Source organism: Schistocerca piceifrons, chromosome X (genome assembly GCF_021461385.2).
Source record: "Schistocerca piceifrons isolate TAMUIC-IGC-003096 chromosome X, iqSchPice1.1, whole genome shotgun sequence".
In the NCBI taxonomy this organism is placed as follows: domain Eukaryota; kingdom Metazoa; phylum Arthropoda; class Insecta; order Orthoptera; family Acrididae; genus Schistocerca; species Schistocerca piceifrons.
In genome coordinates, this window is record NC_060149.1 from 855,136,894 (window position 1) to 855,149,216 (window position 12,323).

Consider the following 12,323-nt stretch of genomic DNA (forward strand, 5'->3'; position numbering starts at 1 on the left):
GATGGAAAATCTAAAGAAAGTTAATTGATAAGTATGTACATAAGCTGTTTGAGTTTATAAAGTTAAAGAAAGGAAAAAATAACTTTTTCTAGAATCCAACACAAATTTATTTTACCATCAGTTTTATCACACTTAACTATATCTCTCCTGATAAAATTGGTATGGAAGGACATATTATGTCCACTTGAGATTTTTGGTGAATTTTTTAAGATTATAAACAATTAATATGGGTAGGATCCTTAACTGCAATTTTTACTTGGAGCTTGAGTTCAAATGCTATTATTTTTAGAGGTACCAGTTTTAGATCATTCTGGAGTTGAAACTTAAGATACTTGCTCAGAAGAAGGAAAAATTGTGTCTGAGAATAATTGTTAGATATGACACTAATTATGAGTTTGAACAATGAGAAAATGTATTCAAAAATCCACCGATACCAATTTTTATTATGAATAACAAACTACAGAGGAAGCATGATTAAGTGGTACTAAAAATTTTGAGGTTGATGTCAAATTATATATAATTTAATTGAGTTTGTTATGCCTCATTACATTTTTGCTGGGTTTCCAGCTAATCACAATCAATACTCAGTTAACTGATTCATTAATGTATCACCATGTTAATCTATGTATATTTTATTTGAAAAATGGAAGAAATGAAATATAACTGCAAGAAAAGTGGACTTTAGATACACCTGATAATTCTGAAAGCTTATGATTCATTTCTTGATTTTAAATGAGTTATAAAATTAAAATGAGATTCTGATTTAAATCCATATAATTTTATTACAAATTTTGCTATTTATGTCACAAAAATAACAGGTAGGAAAAATACTGTAGCAACAGGAAAAACGACTTTTAATGAAATAATACCAGCTGATTCACATTTGTGTATAATTTTATATGGAAAACTGATTTTAACATATGATGCTCGATATAGAAAACTATCTCTGAATTTTTAATTTTTCATTAATTTTTAAATTTTTTAAAAGTATATTTTTTAAGCGTGTATTGCATTCTTCACCTTCATCTCCAAAAACTTTTTTTTTATATTTATCAGCATTTATTGTAAACTGATCAATAACGAGATTATTAAACAGATGTACTACATATTTCTTCAAGTGTTTTTGATCTTTCATTGTTATTTTTTGAGTCCATTTCTAGCAAAAGATATTCAATCGTAAAAAATATTAAATACACTTTTACATTAAACATTTTTAGTTACTGGGTGAGAAAGTTTTTGAAATAGTATATAAACAGAAATAAAATATTTCAACATTTTTGGTAAATTATTTAAAGGTAAACTATGATTATAATCTGATATCGTTTTAAGTCATGAAAAAGAGAGTATTTCACTTTTCTGTTTCTTTCCAAAGATCTTTTGTGATAACTAAAATAATACAAATTCATATACATCACCTCCATAAGATTTTTTAGTACAATCAATACCAATATTATGGTATTAAGTGTAAATGTATGCTCTGGAGAATTTTTCCAAAATTGTAAAAAATCCTGGTGTTCTAAGGGAATTCGGAGGAAGATTTGGGAAAAGTGAGCTAGAACACACATTTATAATCTACTGACAGTGTCTGGCCACAAGTGAAGATCGCAGTATTGTGCACCAGGCACACTGTAACCTCTTCACATCTAGACCTGCTATCCAAGAACAAATAATGAGGTTCCCTGCAACTTACTGTGACATTCCACACCTTTGGTTGGACACTAGCAGGAGCCTCTCTAGGAAAATACCATACCGTATGTAGACTGCCTTTAACACAACAACAAAAAGAGCTGCATTTGGAATAGCTCCATGACTGGGAAGCATTGGGATTGATAAATGGCGTTGTATTGTGTTCAGCAACGAAATGTGGATCTATACTACTGCAGACGACGATCGTAGGAGAATGTTGTAGCGACCTCGGAAGAAGTCTCACTCTTCCAATGATCGGGTGTGTTTGTGTGGGGAGACCTCGGATATGAGTTTGGCCCACTGCTAGTACTGACTGAGTGAATTCTGATGGCAGAAGTGTACATCATGGAAATGCTACATTCTCTCATGTGACAAAATCATGATGTCATTTTTCAACAGGACAATGCTCGTCCACACATGGCATATGTGTCGAAGATATGTCTGCCTGATGTTGAAGTATTCCTGCGGCCAGGAAGGTTCCCACATGTGTCAGTGATACAACATGTGAGAGGCCAGGTCGGATGTCAATTCTGTGTCACTGCCAGTATCAAGGATATCAAAGACCAGTTCAACATCTTGCCTCAAGAGAGGATACAGCAACTTTATGAAACCTTTCCCAACAGAATTAGTGAATACATCCATGCCACGGTGAGTGCAACATCATGTTATAAGCGGCCTCCTACTGCCAAGTTTCCTGTAAATTTGACTCGATTTTAAAGTCACTGAGATAACATGACATACCCTCGAAAACAGTGAGATTACAGGTCGTTTCTTGTTCCCTTCTGAGTGCTTCACTTTTCGTGTTAGTCAGTATAAATAACGATTGAGAAAACGTAATCAGGCAGTAGAAAATAGAAGAGTGAGACAATCTAATGATAGCTCTCAAGCATAACCAGAGTATGTCCCATCCAAACGGTCTCCAGGATAATAAACAGATTTCAGCTAAAAGAAATATATTTGCCAACAGATATAAGGGACCAGTGGGATCTGCTGATGAAAAATTGTGATAGAATTGGTAGCTCAATTGGTGCTCAATTTTGTCTACACTGTAGCACCAAAGAAACTGGTCTGGGCATGCGTATTCAAATACAGAGATATGTAAAGAGGCAGAATATGGCGCTGTGATCGACGACACCTATATAAGACAACAAGTGTCTCACGCAGTTGTTAGATCAGTCACTGTTGCTACACTCGCAGTTTATGAAGATTTAAGTGAGTTTGAAAGTGGTGTATTTGCCGGCGCACGAACAATTGGACACAGCATCTCCAAGGTAGCTACGAAGTGGGCGCTTTCCCGTACGACCATTTCACGAGTGTACCGTGACTATCAGGAATCCCGTGAAACATCAAACCTCCGACATCGCAGTGGCCGGTAAAAGATTCTGCAAGTGCAACTGTTCCGCAAATTACTGCAGATTTCAATGCGGGGCCATCAAGAAGTGTCAGCGTTTGAACAATTCTACGAAATATCATCGATATTGGCTTTCGGAGCCTAAAAATGGTTCAAATTACTCTGAGCACTATGGGACTTAAGTGCTGAGGTCATCAGTCCCCTATAACTTAGAACTACTTAAGCCTAACTAACTTAAGGACATCATACACACCCATGCCCGAGGCAGGATTCAGACTTTAGCGCCTAGAACCGCTCGGCCACCCCGGCCGGCTCGGAGCCTAAGCACCACTCGTGTACCCTTGATGACTGCACGACACAAAGCTTTATGCCTCGTCTGCGACAGTCAACACCGACGTTAAACTGTTGATGACTGGAAACACGTTGCCTGGTCGGACGAGTCTCGTTTCAAACGGTAGCGAGTGGATGGAGACAACCTCACGAATCCACGGAACCTCCATGTCTGGAGGGGATTGTTCAAGCTGGTGGAGGCTCTGTAATGGTGAGGGGCGTGTGCAGTAGGAATTGATATGGAACCCCTCACACATCTAGATACGACTGTGACAGGTGACACGTATGTAAGCATCCTGTTTGATCATCTGCATCATTCTTTTCCATTGTGCACTACGACGGACTTGGGCAATTCTAGCAGGACAATGCGACACCCCACACGTCCCGAATTGCTACAAAGTGGCTCCAGGAACACTCTTCTGAGTTGAAACACATTCGCTGGCCACCATACTCCCCAGACATGAACATTATTGAGCATATCTGGGATGCCTTGCAACGTGTTGTTCAGAAGAGACCTCCACCCTCTCGTACTCTTTCGGGTTTATGGACAGCCCCGCAAGATTCGTGGCGTCTGTTCCCTACAGCACTACTTCAGACATTTGTGTAGTCCATGCTACGTTGTGTTGTGGCACTTCTGTGTGTTTGCAGGGGCCCTACACGGTATTAGGCGGGTATACTGGTTTCTTTGATACTCCCCAGACATGAACATTATTGAGCATATCTGGGATGCCTTGCAACGTGTTGTTCAGAAGAGACCTCCACCCTCTCGTACTCTTTCGGGTTTATGGACAGCCCCGCAAGATTCGTGGCGTCTGTTCCCTACAGCACTACTTCAGACATTTGTGTAGTCCATGCTACGTTGTGTTGTGGCACTTCTGTGTGTTTGCAGGGGCCCTACACGGTATTAGGCGGGTATACTGGTTTCTTTGACTCTTCTGGGTAGAATATGGTATAATACACTGCAGAAACAGGTTCCGATGTTAGGTTGCAGCTTCCTCAGTGCTACACACTCAACTGATACCAATTTAAGAATGAAGACCAGCTAATACAAAACTGAAATATGCCTGTTTATTCAGCACTTCCACTTTTCTCACATCATATCTTGTTTTCTGTTGGTTGCAATACTCATATGTGTATGCTCTGTGCGAATATGCTCCGACTACTTTTGATCAATCTATGCAAGTTCTGTAGCAAATTCATTGCATGGTCACCGACATAGTTTTAAGTCTGGTACGTCGGTTTGCTCCCGTCCAATAGAATTCGGCGGTGGGCTGCTACCCTCATGGGCTTCCTTCTTTGAAGGGCTTCTGCCGTTCCGTCTGTCCTATTCCGTTTGGTAGTGGGCTACATGAACCCACTTTCAAGTATTGTGTTACATATAAAGGAGAATCAGGCTTGTTTCACTTGATGATTAACGGTCTTGTTTACTGAATTTTTGTTCACACAAATGGAACGACAACTCCATTACACAGTTGGACACTATAAGCAGAAGACTAACACATTTCCGTATTATCTATTGCGTTTGCGAACTGATGTATCCATATTAATAAAATGAGTACAAAGTATTTATGTTCCACAACAATACCTATTAGTTAGTTAGGAATAGGTTTTAGGCTTCTTAGGCAGTCGTTTGATAACTTAATGCTAAACTGATAATCCACACAACTTAAACGAAAATTCATAGCTCTACAAAGAATGCGCTACAAAGATATGTGACATTTTATGACCGAGTAAATACATCTTCTATCACAGTATATTCAAGCATTAAAATTATGTGAGTGTATAAAACAGAAATGTTCTACAAGTGAGTAATGGCCCAGGATACTATATCATATGGAAAACTGATGTATGTGATGGACCGAACGAATAGAGGGAGGGGACTATGGGTATGAAACAGTTACAGCAAGATTATTAGCTAATGGTGAGAGGAATAACAGCTGACTGCTACTTTAATAAGGGTGAGTAACGGAAATGTAGCACCTGTACACTCGTGATCTAGGGGTAGCATGTTTGATTACTAATCAAAACGGCCTCTGCTTAAATTCTGATTTATAATCAGCATTGGCGGCCGAAGACTTCCGGCATAAGAAGTCACCCTCGTTCTGCCAACGGCCTTGTCAAAGAGGGCGGTGGAGCGGACAGAGGTTCAGGGCACTCTCTTGTCCTAGGGGTGGGAAACTGCCACTAAAGGCGGAAGAATCAGCAGTGATCAACTGCATGAGGATGCAGAAAGCAATGGAAACGACTGAATTAAAGAAAGACACGTAACGTTTATCTGCAAGACATGTGGTCTGTAATTGAAAAGTGTCATGATGATCTCTCCATTGGCAGACGATTCTGGAACACCATTCAGATATCCGGGAGGGGACTGACAAGTGTGAGGTGACCATGAGAAAAATATTGAATAATCACGAAAGGATAACGTTCTTCGTATCGGGGCGTGGACTGTCAGAAGCTTGGACGTGGTAGGGAAACTAGAAAATCTGAAAACGGAAATGCAAAGGCTCAATCTAGATATAGTAGAGGTCATTGAAGTGAAGTGTAAACAAGAGGAGGATTTCTGGTCAGATGAGTATAGGGTAATATCAACAACAGCAGAAAATGGTATGACGGGAGTAGGATTCGTTATGAATAGGAAGGTAGGGCAGAGAGTGTGTTACTGTGAACAGTTTAGTTGTTCTTATCACAATCGACAGCAAACCAACGCCGACAACGATAGTTCAGGTATATATGCCGACGTCGCAAGTTGAAGATGAAGAGACAGAAACTACACGAGGATTTCGAAAGGCTAATATAGTATGTAAAGGAAGACGAAAATTTAATAGTCATGGGAGACTGGAATGCAGTTGTAGGGATGGAGTAGAAGAAAAGGCTACAGGAGAATATGGGATTGGGACAAGGAATGAGAGAGGAGGAAGACTAATTGAGTTCTGTAACAAGTTTCTGCTAGTAATAGCGAATACTCTGTTCAAAAATCACAAGAGGAGGACATATACTTGGAAAAGACCGGGTGACACGGGAAGATTTCAGTTAGATTACATCATGGTCAGACAGAGATTTCAAAATCAGATACTGGATTTTAAGGCGTACACTGGAGCTGATACAGACTCAGATCACAACATAGTAGTGATGAAGTGAAGGCTGAAGTTTAAGACATTAGTTACAGAGAATCAATACGCATAGAAGTGGTATACAGAAATACCAAGTAATGACGAGATACCTTTGAAGCTCTCTAAGGCTATAGATGTAGTAATAAGGAATAGCTTAATAGGCAGTGAAGTTGAAGAGGAATGGATATGTCTAAATCGAGCTATCACAGAAGTTGGAAAGGAGAGCATAGGTAGAAAGGAGGTAACTGTGTAGAAACAATGGGTAACAGAAGAAATACTTCATCTGGTCGAAGAAAAGGAGGAGGTACACAAATGTTCTGGGAAACTCAGGAATACAGAAATACAGGTTGCTGAGGAATGAAATAAATAGGAAGTGCAAGGAATCTAAGACGAAATAGCTGCACGAAAATTGTGAAGAAATCGAAAAAGAAATGATTACCGGAAGGACAGTCGCAGCATATACGAAATTCAAAAGAACCTTCGGTGACGTTAAAAGCAAGGGTGGTAACATTAAAAGTGCAACGGGAATTACACTGCTAAATGCAGGTGGAAAGAATACACTGAAAGCCTCTATGAGGGGAAGATTTGTCTGATGTGATAGAAGAAGAAACAGGAGTTGATTTAGAAGAGATAGGGGTCGATTATTAGAATCAGAATTTAAGAGTGCTCTGGAGGACTTAAGATCAAATATGTCAGAAGGGATAGACAACATTCCATCATAATTTCTAAAATCATTGGCAATAATCCGCCTATTCTAGTTGATGTGTAGAATGTATGAGTCTGGCGACATACCATCTGCCTTTCGAAAAAATATCATCCACACAATTCCGAAGACCGCAAGAGCTGACAAGAGCTTAACAGCTCCTGCATATGTGGTAAGTTGCTGACAAGAATAATATACCGAGAAGGCGGAAAAAACTGAGGATGTGCTAGCTGACGATCAGTTTGGTTATGGAAAGGTAAAGGTATGAGAGAGGCGGTTGATAATGGAAGCAAGACTAAAGAAATACGAAGACACCTTCAAAGCACTTGTCGATCTGGAAAAAGCCTTTGACAATGTAAAGTGGTGCAAGACGTTCGAAATTCTGAGAAAAATATGGGTCAGCTGTAGGGAGAGACGGGTAATATACAATATGTATAAGAAAAACTTCGTCCGAACAGGCCTTGGAAGGCCCAACTGTACCGACCGCCGCCGTGTCATCCTCAGCCCACAGGCGTCACCGGATGCGGATATGGAGGGGCAGGTGGTCAGCACACCGCTCTCCCGGCCGTATGTCAGTGTACGAGACCGGAGCCGCTAATTCTCAATCAAGTAGCTCCTCAGATTGCCTCACAAAGGCTGAATGCACCCCGCTTGCCAACAGCGCTCGGCTGGACGGTGGGTCACCCATCCAAGTGCTATCCCAGTCCAACAGCGCTTAACTTCGGTGATCTCACGGGAACAGGTGTTACCACCGCGGCAAGGCCGTTGGCAACATGTATAAGAGCCAAGAGGAAATAATAAGATTGGAGACCAAGAACGAAGTGCTCGGCTTAAGAAGAGTGTAAGACAGGGATGTATCTTTCCCCCCTACTATACATTCTGTACATCGAAGAAGCAATGATGGAAATAAAAGAAAGATTTAGGAGTGGAATTAAAATTCAGGGAGAAAGGATATCAATGATACGATTCGCTGCTGACTTTGCTATCCTGTTTCTGACAGAATTACATACAATGTCAACGGCGAACCTCAAAGTTTTTATTTGTTCTTCATGGATTTTAATTCCTACTCCGAATTTTTCTTTTGTTTCCTTTACTGCTTGCTCAATATGCAGATTGAATAACATCGGTGATTGGCTACAACCCTGTCTTACTCCCTTCCAAACCACTGCTTCCCTTTCATGCCCCTCGACTCTTATAACTGCCATCTGGTTTCTGTACAAATCGTAAATAGCATTTCGCCCCCTGTATTTTACCCCTGCCACCATCAGAATTTGAAAGAGAGTATTCCAGTCAACATTTTCAAAAGCTTTCTCTAAGTCTACAAATGCTAGAAACGTAGGTTTGCCTTTCCTTAATCTTTCTTCTAAGATAAGACGTAAGGTCAGTATTCCCTCACGTGTTCCAACATTTCTACGGAATCCAAACTGATCTTCCCCGAAGTCGGCTTCTACCAGTTTTTCCATTCGTCTGTGAAGAATTCGTGTTAGTATTTTGTAGCTGTGACTTATTAAACTGATAGTTGGGTGATCTTCACTTCTGTCAACACCTGCTTTCTTTGGGATTGGAAGTATTATATTCTTCTTGAAATCTGAGGGTATTTCGCCTGTCTCATACATCTTGCTCACCATTTGGTAGAGTTTTGTCATGACTGGCACTCCCAAGGCTATCAGTAGTTCTAATGGAATGTTGTCTACTCCCGGGGCCTTGTTTCGACTCAGGTCTTTCAGTGCTCTGTCAAACTCTTCGCGCAGTATCGTATCTCCCATTTCATCTTCATCTACATCCTCTTCCATCTCCATAACATTGTCCTCAAGTACATCGCCTTTGTAGAGACCCTCTATATACTCCTTCCACCTTTCTGCTTTCCCTTCTTTGCATAGAACTGGGTTTCCATCTGAGCTCTTGATATTCATACAAGTAGTTCTCCTTTCTCCAAAGGTCTCTTTAATTTTCCTGTAGGCAGTATCTATCTTTCCCCGTGTGCGATAAGCCTCTACATCCTTACATTTGTCCTCTAGCCATCTCCGCTTAGCCATTTTGCACTTCCTGTCGATCTCATTTTTGAGACGTTTGTATTCCTTTTTGCCTGCTTCATTTACTGCATTTTTATATTTTCTCCTTTCATCAATTAAATTCAATATTTCTTCTGTTACCCAAGGATTCCTACTAGCCTTCGTCTTTTTACCTACTTGATCCTCTGCTGCCTTCACTACTTAATCCCTCAGAGCAACCCATTCTTCTTCTACTGTATTTCTTTCCCCCATTCCTGTCAATTGTTCCCTTATGCTCTCCCTGAAGCTCTGTGCAACCTCTGGTTTAGTCAGTTTATCCGGGTCCCATCTCCTTAAATTCCCACCTTTTTGCAGTTTCTTCAGTTTTAATCTACAGTTCATAACCAATAGATTGTGGTCAGAGTCCACATCTGCCCCTGGAAATGTCTTACACTTTAAAACCTGGTTCCTAAATCTCTGTCTTACCATTATATAATCTATCTGATACCTTCTAATATCTCCAGGATTCTTCCATGTATACAACCTTCTTTCATGATTGTTGAACCAAGTGTTAGCTATGATTAAGTTATGCTCTGTGCAAAATTCTACCAGACGGCTTCCTCTTTCATTTCTTACTCCCAATCCATATTCACCTACTATGTTTCCTTCTCTCCCTTTCCCTACTCTTTAATTCCAGTCACCCATGACTATTAAATTTTCGTCTCCCTTCACTACCTGAATAATTTCTTTTATCTCATCATACATTTCATCAATTTCTTCATTCACTATGCTGTTTGTAGTAGCTTACCCGCACTCCTATTTTTTTATTCATTATTAAGCCTACTCCTGCATTACCCCTATTTGATTTTGTATTTATAACCCTGTATTCACCAGACCAAAAGTCTTGTTCCTCCTGCCACCGAACTTCACTAATTCCCACTATATCTAACTTTAACCTATCCATTTCCCTTTTTAAATTTTCTAACCTACCTGAGCGATTAAGGGATCTGACATTCCACGCTCCGATCCGTAGAACGCCAGTTTTCTTTCTCCTGATAACGACGTCCTCTTGAGTAGTCCCCGCCTGGAGATCCGAATGGGGGAGTATTTTACCTCCGGAATATTTTACCCAAAAGAACGCCATCACCATTTAACCATACAGTAAAGCTGCATGCCCTCGCAAAAAATTACAGCTGTAGTTTCTCCTTGCTTTCAGCCGTTGTCAGTACCAGTACAGCAAGGCCGTTTTGGTTAGTGTTACAAGGCCAGATCAGTCAATCATCCAGACTGATGCCCCTGCAACTACTGAAAAGGCTGCTGCCCCTCTTCAGGAACTACACGTTTTACCCCTCCCTTGTGGTTGCACCTACGATACGGCCACCTGTATCGCTTGTATCGCTGAGGCACGCAAGCCTCCCCACCAACGGCAAGATGGTTCATAGGGAGGGGGGGGGGGACGACAAGTAGCAGAATGACAATGAGAACAACGAGAAACTTAACACCAGGTCTGATGGTCACGAAGCAGATGAAATTAAGGAATTCTGCTACCTAGGTAGTAAAATAACCAATGACGGACGGAGCAAGGAGGACATCAAAAGCAGACTAACAATGACAAAAAGGGCAGTCCTGTCCAAAAGAAGTCTACTAGTATCAAACATAGGCCTGAATTTGACGAAGAAATTTCTGAGAACGTAAGTCTGGAGTACAACATTGTATGGTAGTCAAACATAAACTTTGGGGAAACCGAAACAGAAGAGAATCGAAGCATTTGAGATGTGGTACTACACACGAATTTTGAAAATTAGGTGGACTGATAAGGTAAGGAATGAGGAAGCTCTGCCCAGAATCGGAGAGGAAAGGAATATGTGGAAAACACTGATAATTAGAAGGGACAGGATGATAGGACATCTGTTAAGACATGAGAGAATGACTTCCATGGTTTTAGAGGGAACTGTAGAAGGCAAAAACTGTAGAGGGAGACAGAGAATGGAATACATCCACCCGAAAACTGAGGACGAAGGTTGCAAGTGCTACTCTGAGATGAAGAGATTGGCATAGGGGAGGAATTCGTGGTGGGCCGCATAAAACCAGTCAGAAGACTGATGACAACCCCCCCCCCCCCCCAAAAAAAAATGGAACTGTGTTTGGTCATTAAGGACCAGGTCAGGATTCTTTGATTGGTGCTTGTTAATGGCCAGAATTTCAAGTAATGTTAGTCGTTTCCCTTTAATTCCTTTATGGAGAACATCTCATTTCACATCATATGAATGAAATTCAGTCAGAGCATCCTCAGCAAAGGTGGAACCTTTCCTTTTCAACCTCCAACTCCTTTCACGTGCAGCCAACCTAGTAGGGTTTTTGTAGGGGCTTTTGCTGAGTATATTGTCAATCAGTGTAGGACTACAACAGTTACTGCATGCCATTTCTTTATTTATTTTCAATCAGTTTTCGAAATCTGGTTTGGTTTGAGGTACAGGAAGTAGGTGGTGCACCATGGAGTGGAAGACTGCATGTTTATGTGTTATGGGATGATGGGAACTGGCTGGTATTACTGTGTCTGACCTACATACAATATGTCACACTGATTGCAAGAAATTATATAAATTCTACTCCGTTCTAAAGGTGGAATCTTATCTTTACTGTTCAACAGAAGATGAACAGCAGTATTCATAGTGTAAAAAGCTGGATTATATTTTCTGGATTTTTGTTTCCTGGAAATAACCTGTGAACTCCTAACCACGATGGGAGGCCATTTGTTAGCAGTGTGGTTTTGTGCTGACTGAGGTGGATAAAGGAGACCTGTTATCTTCTGTCTCTTGCTTTTGCTGAGTATATTGTCAATCAGTGTAGGACTACAACAGTTACTGTATACCATTTCTTTATTTATTTTCAATCAGTTTTCGAAATCTGGTTTACTTTGAGGTACAGGAAGTAGGTGGTGCACCATGGAGTGGAAGACTGCATGTTTATGTGTTATGGGATGCTCGGAACTGGCTGGTATTACTGTGTCTGTTGAGGTTACTTTCCTCTATGTCTTAAATGAGTGTTGTTGGCTACTGATGTCAGTGGTGAGGTCTGAAACTTTGATAGAGTCTCCTCCCAACTCTATGGTAAACTTGATTTTACTGTGGTGTGAATTCAAATGTTGATGA

At 40.6% G+C, this 12,323-nt stretch overlaps 1 pseudogene; it reads right to left on the minus strand.

Annotated features, from left to right (window-relative positions):
• Positions 1–7,832: 7,832 nt before the first annotated feature.
• On the minus strand, positions 7,833–7,950 carry LOC124724022 (annotated as a pseudogene).
• Positions 7,951–12,323: the final 4,373 nt, after the last annotated feature.